The following is a 19,373-nucleotide window of genomic DNA, read 5'->3' as shown; positions in this document are numbered from 1 at the left end:
ATGCACTGCCTAAAAGGATGGCGGAAGCAGATTCAATAGTAACTTTCAAAGGGGAATTGGATAAATGTGTGAAAGGAAAAAATTACAGGGCTATAGGGAAAAAGCAGGGGAATGTAAAGAGGCTGCAAAGGGATATAGACAGGTTAAGTGAGTGGGCGAGAAGGTGGCAGATGGAGTATAGTGTGGGGAAATGTGAAATTATTCACTTTGGTAGGAAGAATAGAACAGCAGAATATTTTTTAAAAGGTGAGAGACCAAAAAACGTTAGTAGTCAGAGGGATTTGGGTGTCCTTGTACACAAATCACAGAAAGTCAACATGCAGGTACAGCAAGCAATTAGGAAGGCAAATGATATGTTAGCCTTTATTGTAAGTGGGTTGGAGTATAACAGTAAGGAAGTCTTGCTGCAATTATACAGGGCTCTGGTGAGACCACACCTGGAGTACTGTGTACAGTTTTGGTCTCCTTACCTAAGGAAGGATATACTTGCCTTAGAGGGGTGCAACAAAGGATCACTAGATTGATTCCTGGGATGAGAGGGTTGTCCTATGAGGAGAGATTGGGTAGAATGGGCCTATACTCTCTGGAGTTTAGAAGAATGAGTGGTGATCTCATTGAAATATACAACAATCTTAGAGGGCTTGACAGTGTAGATGCTGTTTCGCCTGGCTGGAGAGTTTAGAACTAGGGAGACATAATCCCAAGATAAAGGGTCGGTCATTTAGGACCGAGATGAGGAAAATTTCTTCACTCAGAGGGTTGTGAATCTTTCGAATCCTCAACCCTAGAGGAGTCGTTGAGTATATTCAAGACTGAGATCGATAGATTTTTGGAAACTAAGGGAATCAAGTGATACAGGGATCGGGCGGGAAAGTGGAGTTGAGGTACAAGATCAGCCATGATCTTATTGAATGGCGGAACAGGCTCGAAGGGTTGTTTGGCCTTCTCCTGCTCCTATTTCTTATGTTCTTATGGAGTGGAACTAATTAGATAGCTCTTTCAAAGAGCCGGCACAGGCATGATGGGCCAAATGGTCTCCTCCTGTGGTGTACCTACTATGATATGATACCTCAATCATTCCTGGTTCCAAGCTCAAACTGCACTCTGCAAAAATAAATTTCCCTGACCCTCTCTCCTCGCTCTCAGTGAAGAATGGTGCTACCATTTTTGCCTCAAACATGTAGGACACAAAGGATTGGGATGGAATTGAGGAGTCTTGTATGCACTGAAAGCAGCTGCCAGTGCAAGTGTGATTACTTTCTTTTAACATCGCACACTATTTGCACATTCAAGGTGGAACCTTTCCCTTTCATATATCAAATTGGATTGCAACGGTAATGCACCAGGCAATAGACCCTTTGATCCGAGGAAATCCAGTAATGGCAATGAACCATTGTAGAGTTTCCAAGGAACCATATGAAACTTTCACCATCTTGACTTATGAAGCTGTGACCTGCTCTATGCAATGCATAGTGGACTGATTGTTCCCTACATAATCCCTGAAACAGGAGTCTGTGGCACAGATGTTAACAGCTGCTGTCATCTTTGCAACTACTGGTAATGCAGAGGGAATGGGGCTGAGTATGTACCTTACACTGCTGTGCCACACACAAGTCAATCAGAACTTGTCAGCTTAGTGTAGGGCACCCCTCGCACTGCCTTTCAGAAAAATCAGAGTTCAGTGTTGATGAGCAAATTCTATTCTTCTCTTGAATTCCTGTTGTTCTTCAGCTTCAGGTGCCATATTAAACAAAATACAAATTAAAACCTGTGTTTCCAAGAGCACATTTCTACTGCTGAGGTAGTATTTCAACCCGGACAGTATACTGCTGGGTCTGAGTCTTGTCTTCGTCATTGAGCATTGAAACTGAGCATCTTTCTCACCATTCCACCCTCTCATTATTAGCTTAATTGGCTCTTAATCGCTCTGGTGGTAAGCGTTATTGTTGGTCATTAACACTGAATGGAAATCGTAGTAAACAGACCACATGCATATTTACCAAAAGCAAAAAATGGGTTTTCACCGCTATTAAATCTGTTCAATTGCTAAATGGAAAATCTAGCTTGTGTGGTAATAAAATCTGTTAGAAATAAGTATAGAGTGTAAATACACAGACAGACTGGGATCACGAGCTGAGAGAAAACTGGCAGGGTTTTCATTTGTCTGAGATACACAGACTGGGTAAGGAAAAGAAGCAGAGAATGAGGAAAAAACAGAATGCAGAGTATCTTTTAATAAATTCATTCATTCTGTTAAATACTTGAATTTTGTTTGACTAGCTCTATAAATCACCTGGCTAAAGTATTTCATTCTTGCATTGCAATTTTTAAAAGATTGGCATTTAAAAAAATTAGGAGCACTTTATCTGTTAGGTGACCCTTTGTATGTTTTATATTGTTCTATGTTCTGATGGAATTGTTGGAAGATGGTAGCTACAGTTTGGGGTTTGATTTGAATCTATTGTAGAGATTGGCAAATACTGAAACTTTTTAGACATTGTTAACACCCATCTCCTTTGTTGTTTAATTGAACTATGGCTGCTCAATTATAAATAAGTTTGTCCATACCATGTATATATTGCAAGTCATTGTAGATAAACTTTCCAAATAAACATTCCAGCAACTTGGGAGTCTATATTCCCCTCTATCCTTTGCTGCTTTTTCTCCTGGCTCCACCAGATATGTAGAGCAGACCCACTCGGATCTATCTGCTGTGATATTTCTCTAATATACGTACCTGACCAAATATATCAGGGTCAACGGAAACACTGTCAAAATGTTGGGCGTTCCTTCAACATACACAATGAGCTGTGTGGAAGCAGAACACTGAGCAGTAACAAGGTCATTGAAACCCCTCATTACACCTCTCTCAGGCTGATTCCCTAGCATTTTATAACCGGACAAGAGAGACTGTCTCTCTTGAAGCCAAAGATATCCATGGCCCCAGTCACAGTACTCATTGCAGAAGCTGTGCCTGGGCTTATGGCATCTGCCACTGCAGATGGCCCTGAAGTGGCCATTCTCTCCACGGTGCTCTGCAGTTCGGTTAGATGGTGAAACACCACTCCACATACATAAGAACATAAGAAATAGGAGCAGGAGTAGGCCATACGGCCCCTCAAGCCTGCTCCACCATTCAATAAGATCATGGCTGACCTTCGACCTCAACTCCACTTTCCCGCCCAATCCCCATATCACTTGATTCCCCTAGGGTCCAAAAATCTATCGATCTCTGCCTTGAATATATTCAATGACTCAGCATCTACAGCCCTCTGGGGTAGAGAGTTCCAAAGATTCACAACCCTCTGTGTGAAGAATTTCCTCCTCATCTCAGTCTTGAATGGCCGAACCCTTATCCTGCGACTATGCCCCCTGGTTCTAGACTCTGTAGCCAGGGGAAACAAGCTCTCAGCATCTACCATGTCAAGCCCCCTCATAATCTTATTTGTTTCAATGAGATCACCTCTCATTCTTCTAAACTCCAGAGAGTATAGGCCCATTCTACTCAACCTCACTTCATAGTACAACCCTCTCATCCCAGGAATCAATCTAGTAAACCTTCGCTGCACTGCCTCCAAGGCAAGTATATCCTTCCTTAGATAGGAGATCAAAACTGTATGCAGTACTCCAGATGAGGTCTCCCTAAAGCCCTGTACAACTGTAAGACTTCCTTACTCTTGTACTCCAACTCCCTTGCAATAAAGGCCAACAAGCCATTTGCTTTCCTAATTGTCTGCTGTACCTGCATACTAACGTTTTGTGTTTCTTGTACGAGGACACCTAAGTCTATCTGAACACCAACATTTAATAGTTTCTCACCATTTCCTAAATGAATATTTCGCATCGGTATTTACGGTTGAGAAAGACATGGATGTTAGGGAACTTGGGGAAATAAATAGTGATGTCTTGAGGAGTGTACGTATTACAGAGAGGGAGGTGCGGGAAGTCTTAACGCGCATCAAGGTAGATAAATCTCCGGGACCTGATGAAATGTATCCCAGGACGTTATGGGAGGTTAGGGAGGAAATTGCGGGTCCCCTAGCAGAGATATTTGAATCATCAACAGCTACAGGTGAGGTGCCTGAAGATTGGAGGGTAGCAAATGTTGTGCCTTTGTTTAAGAAGGGCGGCAGGGAAAAGCCTGGGAACTACAGACCGGTGAGCCTGACATCTGTAGTGGGTAAGTTGTTAGAGGGTATTCTGAGAGACAGGATCTACAGGCATTTGGATAGGCAGGGACTGATTAGGAACAATCAGCATGGTTTTGTGAGAGGAAAATCATGTCTCACGAATTTGATTGAGTTTTTTGAAGGGGTAACCAAGAAGATAGATGAGGGCTGTGCAGTAGACGTGGTCTACATGGACTTTAGCAAAGCCTTTGACAAGGTACCGCATGGTAGGTTGTTACATAAGGTTAAATCTCACGGGATCCAAGGTGAGGTAGGCAATTGGATACAAAATTGGATTGACGACAGGAGACAGAGGGTGGTTGTGGAGGGTTGTTTTTCAAACTGGAGGCCTGTGACCAGCGGTGTGCCTCAGGGATCGGTACTGGGTCCGCTGTTATTTGTTATTTATATTAATGATTTGGATGAGAATTTAGGAGGCATGGTTAGTAAGTTTGCAGATGACACCAAGATTGGTGGCATTGTGGACAGTGAAGAAGGTTATCTAGGATTGCAACGGGATCTTGATAAATTGGGCCAGTGGGCCGATGAATGGCAGATGGAGTTTAATTTAGATAAATGTGAGGTGATGCATTTTGGTGGATCGAATCGGGCCAGGACCTACTCCGTTAATGGTAGGGCGTTGGGGAGAGTTATAGAACAAAGAGATCTAGGAGTACAGGTTCATAGCTCCTTGAAAGTGGAGTCACAGGTGAATAGGGTGGTGAAGAAGGCATTCAGCATGCTTGGTTTCATTGGTCAGAACATTGAATAAAGGAGTTGGGATGTCTTGTTGAAGTTGTACAAGACATTAGTAAGGCCACACTTGGAATACTGTGTACAGTTCTGGTCACCCTATTATAGAAAGGATATTATTAAACTAGAAAGAGTGCAGAAAAGATTTACTAGGATGCTACCGGGACTTGATGGTTTGACTTATAGGGAGAGGTTGGATAGACTGAGACTTTTTTCCCTGGAGAGTAGGAGGTTTAGGGATGATCTTATAGAAGTCTATAAAATAATGAGGGGCATAGATAAGGTAGATAGTCAAAATCTTTTCCCAAAGGTAGGGGAGTCTATAATGAGGGGGCATAGATTTAAGGTGAGAGGGGAGAGATACAAAAGGGTCCAGAGGGGCAATTTGTTCACTCAAAGGGTGGTGAGTGTCTGGAACGAGCTGCCAGAGGCAGTAGTAGAGGCGGGTACAATTTTGTCTTTTAAAAAGCATTTGGACAGTTACATGGGTAAGATGGGTATAGAGGGATATGGGCCAAGTGCAGGCAATTGGGACTAGCTTAGTGGTATAAACTGGGCGACATGGACATGTTGGGCCGAAGGGCCTGTTTCCATGTTGTAAACTTCTATGATTCTATGATTCTATTTAAAACATATTCTGTTTTTTTATTCTTCCTACCAAAGTGAATAACTTCACATTTCCCCACATTATACTCCATCTGCCACCTTCTTGCCCACTCACTTAATCTGTCTATATCCCTTTGCAGCTTCTTTGTGTCCTCCTCACAGCTTGCTTTGCTACCTAGCTTTGTATCTTCAGCAAATTTGGATATATTACATTCGGTCCCTTCATCTAAGTCATTAATGTAGATTGTAAATAGCTGATGCCCAAGCACCAATCCTTGCGGCACCCCACTAGTTACAGACTGCCAGCCTGAGAATTAGGTCCTGAGAACCTGACCATTTATCCCTACTCTCTGTTTTCTGTCCTTTAGCTAATCCTCTATCCATGCTAATATATCACCCCCAACCACATGAGCCCTTATCTTGTGTAACAATCTTTTATGTGGCACCTGAACGAATGCCTTTTGAAAATCCAAATATACTACATCCATTGGTTCCTCTTTATCTACCCTGCTAGTTACATCCTCAAAAAACTCTAATAAATTTGTCAAACACGATTTCCCTTTCATAAAACCATGTTGACTCTGCCTAATCATATTATGATTTTCTAAGTGCCCTGTTACCACTTCCTTAATAATGGATTCCAGCATTTTCCTGATGACCGACGTCAGACTAACTGGCCTATAGTTCCCTGTTTTCTCTCTTCCTCCCTTCTTGAATAGCGGAGTAACATTTGCTACCTTCCAGTCCACTGGGATCGTTCCAGAATCTAGAGAATTTTGGAAGATCATAACCAATGCATCCACTATCTCTGCAGCCACTTCTTTTAGAACCCTAGGATGTAGGCCATCAGGTCACGGGGATTTGTCAGCTTTTAATCTCATCAGTTTGTCCAGTACTTTTTCTCCAGTGATATTAATTGTTTTAAGTTCCTCACTCTCATTAACCCCTTGGTTCCCCATTATTTTTGGTATGCTTTTTGTGTCTTCCACTGTGAAGACAGATACAAAACATTTGTTTAACGCATCTGCCATTTACTGATTCCCCATTATAATTTCTCCTGTCATGTGGTGAGTGGGCTCCTCTATAGTCGGCACCCGACTTTGCAGGGTGCTTCACACCCAGTCAGAATTCTGCTCCTCCACCGCCACATTCACCTGATCCTCTTCACTCACGCTTTCTTATTCACCCCAAGCTCCCTTCTGCAACTCCAGTAACTGAACCTCTAGAGTCGGTGCATCTTGATGGTGCTTGCCACTGTTTGAGTGAGAGACACAGAATGTTATTAGATGCTGGAGACAGGGTTGGACATTGGCCTCTGTGGTCTCCTCCTCATGAGCAGCTACAGAACCAGAAGAAGAATGTTAGAATGCTGGCACGAAGGCACCCCTTCAAATAGAGCTTACATGGCAAAATTGTACAATGCTGATGTGATGCCATGTATGCTTGTTGTCAGTAAATGAGTGAGTGAGTGAGTAGAGGAATAAAGAATAACAAGCATCAGATAGTATCAGCCCTGAGCTTGGAGGATGCCTCTGACCTGCCCCCTCCCCATCTCCCTTATCGCCCCCAGCCCCAAAATTTGAAGGGCCATCTACTCATAGCAACAGTTGCGAGAGCCCATTTGTTCCCACCTGTTATGTGCTGCCTTTTCCTGTAAGCAAAATGTACATATGTTGGAAGAGTAGAGATAGTGTCACGGACTGGAGCGGTTCAAGAAGGCGGCTCACCACCACCTTCTCAAGGGCAATTAGGGATGGGCAATAAATGCCGGCCTCGCCAGCGACGCCCACATCCCATGAACGAATAAAAAAAAAATGCCCAGCCTGCATGTTACCTTGTGTGAGCCCCATGAACTTGCAGCGTACGAGTAGCTTGTGTTGGCAGCATGCTCGGTTGTCCTAACATGCAGGATTTATGTGCAACATTATTTCTGCACAACATTATTTCTGTGCCAGCAAGAAAGTGACCCTGCAATGACATCTCCCTGTACACCTTTCAACCAGATAAAAAGCTGCCTGAGTGATTTGCATGCTGCCTCAGTGAAGCTGAACTAAGTTAAGAGTAAACTCTTGTAGACAGTCATCATACAGGCGTATATTAAAAGCAAACAAAGTAGAGCACTCTTGCCTTGCCAATCTTCATGAGTCTAGAAAATTTCTTGTGCATTTGCTCCCATGAACCATGGACATGGGAGATTGCATTAGCTCGCTCAGCCCATGCATCCTGAAAAGCACCACTTCTGCTCCTACCCCTCCTTGTTGTCATTTAGGTCTACTGTCACCAAAAAATTAAAAATATTCAGCTGACCTTTAACTGCAAGCAGCAGCCCTTTAAGAACTGCAGACTCGCCAGATATCCTGCCCATGTATACAGCCTACTCTGTGCAAGGAGTGTGTATACCAATTATTACAATAAACTGACTCATGAAATGACATGGAAACAGCTCTCCAAACTATATGCGCACAAAACATTGTGGTCCCACTGGCAGTGCTGTCCATGCTCTGGTTTGAGACTGGAGTTGTGGCTGCAGCAGGCGCTAGAGCTTGGTGACTGCCTCCTTGGTGAAGCAAAGGTGCCTCATACATTGCTCCTCAGTATAGTTGATGTAAGAGAAGTACTCCTTGAAGACCCTCTGTGGATATGGCCTCTTATTCAGTGCCTTCCTCCTTCTCCCTTTTTTGGCAGCTTCTCCTGCTCTGTGGTGTCTTCCTTGCTGCTCCCCCTCCTCCTCTATTCTCAAAGGCAGCCTTATTGAGACCACCCATGTCTGCAGCCAGACTATTTTTGAGGCAAAGAACAAAAACAGTGCAAGAGTAGCGAAACCTTTCTCTGTGCAGACAAAGTGAACTTTGCAGAATGCTGTAACACACCAAGAAAAGTAGGAGCCAGAAATAATAAACCAGCAACTAACCAGTTAGCATAGTTATGGAAAAGGACAAAGATAGAACAGGAGTAAAAGTTCTAAATTGGGGAAAGGCCAATTTTACTAAGCTGAGAAGTGATTTAGCAAAAGTGGATTGGAAGGTAAATCAGTGTCAGAACAGTGGGAGGCATTCAAGGGGGAGATTCAAGGGGTTCAGAGTAAACATGTTCCCACAAAGAAAAAGGGTGGGACTGCCAAATCTAGAGCCCCCTGGATGACAAGGAGCATACAGGGTAAGATAAGGCAAAAACGGGAAGCTAATGTCAGACGCCGAGAGCTCAATACTGCACAAAGCCTAGAGGAGTATAGAAAGTGCAGGGGTGAAATTAAAAGGGAAATTAGGAAAGCAAAGAGAAGGCATGAAAAAATACTGGCAAGTAAAATTAAGGAAAACCCAAAAATGTTTTAGAAATACATAAAAAGCAAGAGGATAACGAAGGAAAGATTAGGGCCTATTAGATACCAAACAGATAACCTTTGTGTGGAGGCGGAAGATGTGGGTATGGTTCTTAATGAATACTTTTTGTCTGTCTTCACAAAAGAGGGAGACGATGCAGAGATTGTAGTTAAGGAGGAGGAGTGTGAAATATTGGTTGGGATAAACATAGTGAGAGAGGAAGTATTAAGGGGATTAGCATCTTTGAAAGTAGATAAATCGCCAGGCCCAGATGAAATGTATCCCAGGCTGTTAAGAGAAGCAAGGGAGGAAATAGCGGAGGCTCTGACCATCATTTTCCAATCCTCCCTGGCTACAGGCGTGGTGCTGGAGGATTGGAGGACTGCTAACCATTGTTTAAAATGGTGGAAAGAGATAGACCAAGTAATTATAGACTAGTCAGTCTAACCTCGGTGGTGGGCAAATTATTGGAATCGATTCTGAGGGAGAGCATAAATCATCATTTAGAGAAGCATCAGTTAATCAAGGATGGTCAGCATGGATTTGTTAAGGGAAGGTCATGTCTGACTAACTTGATTGAATTTTTTGAGCAGGTAACAAGGAGGGTCGATGAGGGTAATGCTTTTGATGTAGTGCACATAGATTTTAGCAGGGCTTTTGACAAGGTCCCACATGGCAGTCTGGTCAAAAAAGTAAAAGCCCATGGGATCCAAGGGAAAGTGGCTAGTTGGATCCAAAATTGGCTCAGTGGCAGGAAGCAAAGGTTAATGGTTGACGGGTGTTTTTGCGACTGGAAGGCTGTTTCCAGTGGGGTCCCGCAAGGCTCAGTACTAGGTCCCTTGCTTTTTGTGGTATATATTAGTGATTTGGACTTGAATGTGGGAGGCTTAATCAAGAAGTTTGCAGATGATACAAAAATTGGCCATGTGGTTGAAAGTGAGGAGGAAAGCTATAGATTGTAGGCAGATGTCAATGGACTGGTCAGGTGGGCAGAAAAGTGGCAAATGGAATTCAATCCAGAGAAATGTGAGGTTATGCATTTGTGGAGGGGCAAACAAGGCAAGGGAGTATGCAATAAATGGGAGGATACTGAGAGGTGTAGAGGAACAAAGGGACCTTGGAGTGCATGTCCACAGATCCCTGAAGGTAGCAGGACAGCTAGATAAGATGGTTAAAAAGGCATACGGGATACTTTCCTTTCTTAGCCGAGGCATAGAATATAAGAGCAGGGAGGTTATGCTAGAACTGTATAAAACATTGGTTAGGCCACAGTTTGAGTACTGCATACAGTTCTGGTCACCACATTACAGGAAAGATGTGATTGTGAGAATCCCTACGTGGTCAGTTTTTGGTAAAATATTAAAATGCCTACGTGGCAAAGAAGCAGAATGCAAAATGGTTAGAAAGGGTTAATTAGTTAGTAACTGAGATTGATACAAGTGGCCTGGCCCTCCTGCTGGGCCATATGTTTGCTTAGTCAGCAGGCCTGCATTGTCTTATCAATGATAGGTCTTTGATGTGAGTCAAGGACTGGTCTGAATGTCTCCATGTTTATGGCAGATCAATATAGGTAACGAGCTTAGCCAAAGTTGAAAGACATTCCAGGTTGGGAGATAAGGAACAGAAGGAACAGGGAAGAACATTCCAAGTTGGAAAGTGAGGAAGTATCCCCTTTGATGTCCAACAGCAGCATGATCAGCACATGATTATTTATGATTGGCCGGAAATAATGTAACCTCGCATGGCAACCTATGTCAATTGCACTAGGGAAGGTTCAGAGGAGATTTACGAGGATGTTGCCAGAATTGGAGAATTTTAGCTATGAGAAAAGATTGGATAGGCTGGGATTATTTCTCTTGGAACAAAAGAGGCTGAGGGGAGATTTAATTGAGGTGTATAAAATTATGATGCGACTAGATAGAGTGGATGGGGAAGACCTATTTCCCTTAGCAGAGGGGTCAGTGACCAGGTGGCATAGATTTAAAGTAATTGGTAGAAGGATTAGAGGGGAGCTGAGGAGAAATCTTTTCACCCAGTGGTTGGTAGGGATCTGGAACTCACTGCTTGAAAGGGTGGTAGCGACAGAAACCCTCAACTCATTTAAAAAGTACTTGGATGTGTACTTGAAGGGCCGTAACCTACAGGGCTACGGACCAAGTGCTGGAAAGTGGGATTAAGCTGGATTGCTCTTTTTTGGCCGGCATGGACACGATAGGCCGAATGGCCACCTTGTGTGCTGTAACTTTCCATGATTCTATGAAGTACTGCATGGTCCCTTTAAATAGTGCTGGTGAGGGGGGCCTTCATGCCAGTTAGTGCCACATTTTGCTGCGTGAGGTGAGCATGTGGTGAGTGAAGCACTGGGGCAATGGGTCCTGTAAGAAGCACAGGGCCCTAATTTAAATACAGTCCCCACCGCTCGTAGCAGGTGTGTTCACACGAGCACGATTTCCCCGCTCTACGTGATGGCCAGCATAACGTGGTAGCGTTAACAAAACTCAAAATCATTCCAGTTGCAGTGCCATACATTTTTTGGAAACTTCCCAGTGGCACAGTAGTTTTTGTATACTAATACTGAGCCATGCGGTGGATATCTTTGACAAAGGACTGTAATCCAGGCTGGCTTGCTCCACACACAAGTGCGCAGTAAATAATCAAACAACCTGCAGAGAACATAGGGCACGTAGACCCAGGAAAATGAGGGTCTCTGAGTCAGCCATCGGATCAAGTGGGTCTCGTCACCCAGGTTTAGCGTGGGAGAGCAGGTCCGGCCTGTCTGCAACCAGGCTGCTGTGTTACACAGTGGTGCTCAGCTGGTAAATAATCTTCTCAAAGAGCAGCCCGACACATGAAAATATTGCCTCAAAAATAACCCAATAAATAGAGCCTGTTGGGAAGCAGAAATTGATCCTTCCTTTTAAATTTAACGTGGAAAAGTGAGTCATCACAGCTGTTTCTGACCGAAATAAACAGAGCACTTAAGATGCTATAACCGGCAACTTTGAAAATGACGTTAATGCAAATGGCAATGGTTACCGCTTTTTGACCGATATAAGGGACTGCCCGTTTTAAACGTGGACGTTTTAAATGGTGGGGACTGTATATAAGTTTCCACTTAGAATGCATTCCTGCCGCCAGAGCAACTTCCTCTACCAATATGGCAGGCGGCACACTTCTGTCCAAAAGCCCACCATATTGGAGACTTAGTAGGCTGCTTATCGCTTAAAAAACAGGCCCAGAAAATGGGTGCTATGTGGCTGAATTTCTAAGCCAATGTGTTAGTTTGGTGGGTCACAAGATTACTCTCTCAGCTCAGCATTCAGCCAGATTAGAACATGGCAACAGCAGCAGATGTTCTCACCCACCTCACAGTTCATCCCCACAAGGAGGAAGTTGAGGACATGTTGGACCTGCTTTGCCTCTTTGGGCAGCCATCATCAGATTTCGGCTTGAAGAAAAGGTATTGTGTCAGGCTGGAGGCTGGACAGTCTCTCCCTCTTCCTGGTTTCTGTCTGCATTTCCTCCTTTTACTCTGATCTCCCAGGTATTGCAAACCATATGAGCAGACAGAGTGGCCCCGATATTAGCGAGGCCGAGGTCGGGATGGCAGCGGGGGGGCTGATTGGGCACGTGGGTAACCCGCCCAATAAAAAATGTCCGTTTCCCACACGATCGCGGGTCAGTTGGAGCCACTTGACGTGGCTTCTGGGTTTGCCGTCCGAAAGCAGCGCAGCGGGCGGACAGCGCACCCGCATCACAGGCTGTCAGCTGGAGGAGCTCTATTTAAAGGGGCAGTCCTCCAATGGCTGCTCCTGGAGCAAACATCCACACACCACAATGGAGCAGCGCAGGGGAAAGGCTGCTCCTAGATTTAGTGATGCCTCACTCCAGGTGCTACTGGATGGGGTGAGGAGGAGGAGGGATGTCTTCTACCCGGCGGACGGGAGGAAGTGCCCTGACTCTGCCACCAAGAAGGCCTGGCTCGAGGTGGCAGAGGAGGTCACCAGCAGCAGCAACATCTCCCACACCTGGATCCAGTGCAGGAAGCGCTTCAATGATCTAACTAGGTCAGCAAAAGTGAGTACTCTTACTGATTCTCCTGCATTCCGTGTTGCACATCACCGCCCCCACTCCCCAAATCATTCTGCACTGCTCGATCACATCACTCCCCACACCCACTTAAGACTCATCCTCAACTTACCTGCGCTTCCTTAGCACTTCCTCACCTCCCCATTACTCACCCCACCACCACCACTCAACCCAATCCTCATACAATGTCATGGCTCTGTCTCATACTCACCCTCTGATGCATCTCTTTCACAGTCAACTGCACCCAAACCAATGCATTCATCGGTTGGCCACGTCGCCATCACTCACTCACGTGTCCGTACTTTCTCCCCTTATAGAAGAAAAGAGCCCAGAATGCACGGGAGAGGGAGAGGACCGGAGGGGGGCCACAACAAACCATCATCCTCACAGATACCGAGCAGGAGGTGCTGGAGCTGAGCCGCACCCTCGAGTGCCTGTCCATCGGGGACAGAACTTTAACATTCAGCACACACAATATGAATTGATGTTAACATGCCTCACCATCTTCAGCACCTCAGTATGCTCATCGCAACATGACACATCTGCGATGATGCTTAATATTGCCTTCTGTTCTCTTACAGGGCCTTCAGCGACCGCTGTGATGGCAGAGGGAGATTCCTCAGAGGACCTGCTGGTCTCTGAGGGTGCACCGTCACATCTGAGCAATCCATCCACCAGCTTAGATACTCACACCTCGGTGGGTCCCAGTCTGCAGTTAGTTGGGGTCGCACATGGTGGGTTACCACACACCATGTGAGCACGAGCAGACACTGGTGGCAGGGGCAGCTGTGGAAAGTCCGCGTCAGTGGGAGCACTCCTCTCCAGGCTCTGATCAGCTGGACACAGATGCTGAACCCCAGGGGCCATCCTTTAAAAGGAGAATGATCGAGGGGCAGCAGCACACTCTCCACAATAGCGCAGAGGATGGAGGAGTCCAACTCCTGCATGAGTGGAATGGTGGCACAGCTACAGGAGGGAATCTCTGAGATAGTGTCACAGGGAAGTGAGGGAATCTCTGAGATAGTGTCACAGGGAAGTGAGGGCATCTCTGAGATAGTGTCACAGGGAAGTGAGGGAATCTCTGAGATAGTGTCACAGGGAAGTGAGGGCATCTCTGAGATAGTGTCACAGGGAAGTGAGGGCATCTCTGAGATACTGTCGCGGGTAAGTGCAGGAATGTCTGCGATGGAGAGAAGGCTAGCCTCCATTAAGCTTTAAGCGCGACTCACAAATGAGTCCATTCAGGCCCTGACAATGGCCGTTCGGACTCACAGTGAACAACATTCTGCTGCCTTAAACAGGCAGGCAGATACACTAGCACTGGCCTTACAAGGCTTCACACATGTCCTGCAAACTGTTGTCCAGCAGAGTGGTATGAGTGATGTGGGCCTGGCCCAGGGGAGGGATGGTGGCGAAAGGGGACATGGAAGTGGGGACGCCACTCAAAGTGCTTCCACGTCTCACCCGTTGCCCCCCTCTCAACCAGTACCCACAATGCTGCCCCCTCTCCAGGTGGCTGAGTCAGCCCCTGCACAGGTGCAGGAGGAGCAGTCTTTGGAGGGGCCCTCACGGCCACCAAAACCCAGAGGGCATAGGCCCAAAGCATCTAATCGGTCAGGGCATGAACAAGAGCAACCTGCTACTACCACTGCGACAGCCACAAGGGATGCAGCATGTAGCGGTAGTTGGAAGCGAAAGGTGAAGGTTTTGTGAGCACAAAGGGGATGCACAAGAGTATTTGACGGTTGGTCATGTTTTTTATTTATATTTGCTTTTCGTTGAACTCACATTAAATATTATTAATGTCACCACTACTGCCACGTCTTGGCCATTCTTGACTGGCTTCTATAATAAGGCCCTTTCATGAGGTTCACCATGAACGCTGACACTTGATGCCACCCATTGAGTCACTTTACAGTGGGTGTATGTGTAGTTGGAGGACTGTTGTGTGCAGGGATGGGTGGGACGGGGGTTGCTGGTGTGGGCACTGCTCTATCCAGGTGGTGAGGACTGGACTCTTCACATTGTCCGATATTAGGAGAACCATTCACATATCAGTGACTCCCTGGCCTCACAAGCAGCCAGGTGAGCTGCTCTTCTGCCCATGGGTTGCTCCTCCTCCTCCTCCTCCTCCTCCTCCTCAATGTGGATGGCAGATGTGGATGGGGTCTCCTCAAGCGGCATCCCTCTCTGTTGTGCCATGTTGTGCAGGTCACAACACACGGTTATAATGCTTCCCATTCTGTCTGGTGCGTATTGAAGCGCTCCCCCAGAACGATCAAGGCACCTAAATCGCATCTTGAGCAGTCCTAGAGCATGCTCAATTGTAGACCTGGTGGCGATGTGGCCGTCATTGTATCGACACTGTTGCTCGGTGATGGGGTTCCTCAGAGGTGTCATGAGCCACGTGTGCAGGGGGTATCCCTTGTCCCCAAGGAGCCAGCCTTTACAGGTGTTCGGTGCGTGGAAGAGGGGCGGGATTTTGGATTCCCGGAGGATGAAGGAATCGTGGCAGCTGCCAGGGTATCTGGCACACAGGTGAAGGAATCTCTTGCAATAGTCACAAATGAGCTGAGTGTTGATGGAGTGATAGCCCTTCCTGTTGACGAACAGTCCTGGCTCGTGTGGAGGTGCTCATATTGCTATACGGGTGCAATCGATTACACCCTGCACCCGTGGGAAGCCAGCCACATCATGGAATCCCACTACCCTCTCCGTCTGGCTAAGGTCATCCATGGGGAAGTTGACGTAGTGCGAGGCCCTGCGAAACATGCCGTCAGTGACCTGCCATATGCACTTGTGCGCAGACAACTGAGAGACCCCAGCGATGTCCCTGGTGGCACCCTGGAATGATCTGGAGGTGAAGAAGTTGAGGGCAGTGGTGATGCTGCTCGGCCCAGTTGGGAATAGCTCGGCATGAAGGAGGCTGCAGATGTCTGCGACTACCTGGCGACTGACTCTGAGCCTCTGTATGCACTGCTCCTCGGAGAGGTCCAGGAAGCTGATCCTCAGTCTGTGGCGAGCGTAGTGCCTCCTGCAACATCGCACTCTCTGTTGTTGCCCTCTGTGCTCTTGAGCAGGTACCTGTGTTGTGGAGCTCCACGTGGCGGAGGTGGACGCCGTGCCTGGCGAGGCTGGTGATGTTGCTCGTCCTCGGATGTAGTGGTGAATGTGGCCATGGCGCCCCCCCCCCCCGCCAACCACAATCCTGACAGTGTGAGTTTAAGGGGGTCTGCAAAGTAGTTAAAATATGTTTGAACAGCAGAGTTTTGGGTGGAAAGTAAGAATTTTGAGTAAAAACACAAAGGTCTTGCAGCCAAAACTTTGTCTGAAGTGACAGAGTGCCCTGCTGCAATAAATGATGTTTTCTCCCCACCTGTCAAATAAGCATTTGAATCTCCCACTGGCTGCTGGCTGAAACACGTCTGTTGCAACAGGGAATGTTTCCCACAGCACGGGAAACACGCTGAGGATGCTTCAAAATCACACCCCTGCCAAAATGTCGAGTCAATCAAGTACTTCAACTAGCTGACAAACCATGCAAAGTATCATCCCGCCGGCTTTAATTGCCGGTGGGACTTCTGCGTTCAGGAGGCGCGTGCTCACCCGGACGCATCACTGGGGAACCCAGAAGTCGGCGGGTTGGAGCCGGGCTCCGAACCCGCTCGGGATTTCAGCGATTTTTGGAGCCCCCCGCCCCCGACGCACCCGCTCCTTCACCTGAAAATCGAGCCTAGTGTAACTGATGTTAATAACTCCTGTGACAAAAAGGAGCGATTCGTTGTCTGGTTTTAATTTAGTGGCTGGTCCTTTAATTCCACTCACAGTAGGACTGTAGCTGATACCTGCACCAAGCTTACTTTGATACAGTACAAGTTTCATCAGTTACAAGCTGGACAGAGGAATTATTCTAACTTAAAGAATGCTGTGTGATTGGTTCAGTTTGTGTATGACGGACCGACAAATCCTTTTTAAATTTGAAGGATGGGCTATTCAAAATCCAGGAAGTCCCAGTAATTATTTTCTGGGATATGAAAAATTGATTCTTTCTGAATCAGGCGTCAGGGGCCGGGGTGGGGGCGGGAAGAGGGGAGACATTAGTTTGAAAATCTCAGAAGGAACCAGACAGTTTGAAATTCCTGAAAGAAGGAAAAAGAATCTGTTTGAATTTTCAAGGAACAGTTACATTAATTAGGCTGTGCTTGAATTCAAGGAAAAGAAACACTGTAATTTAAAAGTGATTTATAAAGGGTTAGTTTAATCCTTAAAGCTGCAAATTTTTTATTTTTATTACTTTGTGCACACAAGAAATTAGTTACGATTACTTATTTGCTTGTTCATCTTTTCTAGAATAAATTTGCTTGATATTTTAAACGTAAAATGGGTACTTAGAAGAAGAGGCTTCCCACTGGGAATTCAAGGTCCGAAAATTTTGCTGTTGTGACCAAAAAAACAACTATTTTCAGCTCCCACCCACCCCCAACCCACCAGTTCTTGGGGGTTAAAATCACCTCCAAGAAGCTGGAAGAAACAACTGGTTCTCTATATTTCAGTATGACTGACTTCAACGGGACTGCGTGTCGTCGGACAAAAAATGTCCAGCAATAAAATCCATCTGGTTAATTCTTTGAAAGCTCTTCAGGCAGGGAGTGTGGAGCAGATAGTGTTGATCACCCAGCCAACTCTACTCTGCATACCTGCCATCGCACCGTGCAACATATCTCCTCGACTGATCAGGGATTTCCATTTCCTTATACAGCTGTGATTCAGTTTGTTTGCATCTTCAGTCCATACTATTTGTATCAGTTTGATACAACTGAGTGTTTGCTAAACCCTTTCAGAGGGCAGTTAAGAGTCAACCACATTGGCGTGGGATTGGAGTCATATATGGGCCGGGTCAGGACTGCAGGTTTCCTTCCCTAGAGAACATTAGTGAATCAGTTGGTTTTTTATGACAATCCGATAGTTTCATTATCACTTTTACTGATATTAGCTTATTATTTCCAGATTTTTATTTTAACTGAATTCAAATTCTCAAACTGCCACAGTGGGATTTGGACTCACTTTATATGGATTATTAGTCCAGGTCTCTGGATTACTAGTCCAGTAACATAATCAGTACACTACTGTGTCCGTATTTAAACTCTTATTGAAAGTGTCTTCTCCTTGTTAATTATAAGTGATTGTTAAAATGAGTGAAGGCAGTCTCATCCTAGCTCCTACTGGGCGTGTGTCCATAGCACGGAGCTGGCCATAGTACGACACTAAATTGACAATATCATTTACTATCAGAAAGGTCAGGGAGAAGAAAACCCATTCGCCCTTCCATCGCTCATCCCTCTAGGATTTCCCCATCTTACTGTCCAATGTTTTTTAAACATCCTCAATATGTTTGTCTCTCCTACCTAGTCTGGCAAGATAATCCAAACATTTATCATGCTTTGGGCGAAGAGGTGCTTCTGGATATCTCTCTTAAATTTACTGTTCACTAATTTCCCATTGAGGTCCACTGCTCCTGCACTCCTTGCTTTCTTTAAAGTAATGTCCCGGGTTTACCTTATCTATACAATTTAATATTTCATATACTTTGAAATAACTGCTTTCTTTCCAGACTGTAAAGCTTGAGTTTTTCTAATTTTCTCTCGTTTGCTAATCCCTTTACACTTGGGATTAGTCTTGTTGTTCTCCCTATTTTTTCCAATGCATGTATAACCTTTTGGTGAAGCGGTGACATGAACTGAACACAGTACCCTATATATGGCCGGACTAGTGCATTGCAAAATTTTAGTAATGGGAGGCAATGGAAGTCTGGTGTAGGGAATGGAAAATTCACAGTGATTTAATAGTGTACCTCTTTTGGGGGAAGGGGTGGTTAAGGTACATTGTTGGGGTAGAGTAGAGGGAGCTTTGGTCTGCATCAGGTTTATATACCACCAGAACACCCTAATGTACAATGATTGTGCAAAAAAGCTGAATGCTGGGAAACTGAAATAAAAATGACTGTGCGCACTAATGACTTCACACTGATGGAACAAAGCCTGTGGATGTTGTTGGAATGTCTGCACAAACCATCAGAAGAATGATGCACAACAAGAGACGATGACTGCCACTGCTTGACCAATAACTACACTAATTCCACAGTGACTGTATTGAAAGAATAATGACTGAACAGTACTGGACCAATGATTGCATCCTACTAGTGTAACAACTACACAGCAATGGGGCAATCACTACGCTAATGGAATAGTGACTGTTCCAAAGGAATAATGACTGGACACAACTGGAGCAATAACTAAACTAATGGAAAAATGACTGTTCTCACCATGATTCGTACCTGGCTGGAGAATTGACCAGAGCCACCTGAACCATTTGGATTTTGCTTGATGTCTTTCAACGCGTACTCTTCAGTTTGCTTGAATAACTTTGTTTTTCCCAT

The sequence above is a fragment of the Heptranchias perlo genome, chromosome 16, assembly GCF_035084215.1.
Source record: "Heptranchias perlo isolate sHepPer1 chromosome 16, sHepPer1.hap1, whole genome shotgun sequence".
Classification (NCBI taxonomy): domain Eukaryota; kingdom Metazoa; phylum Chordata; class Chondrichthyes; order Hexanchiformes; family Hexanchidae; genus Heptranchias; species Heptranchias perlo.
Note: the sequence above shows the minus strand (reverse complement) of the source record.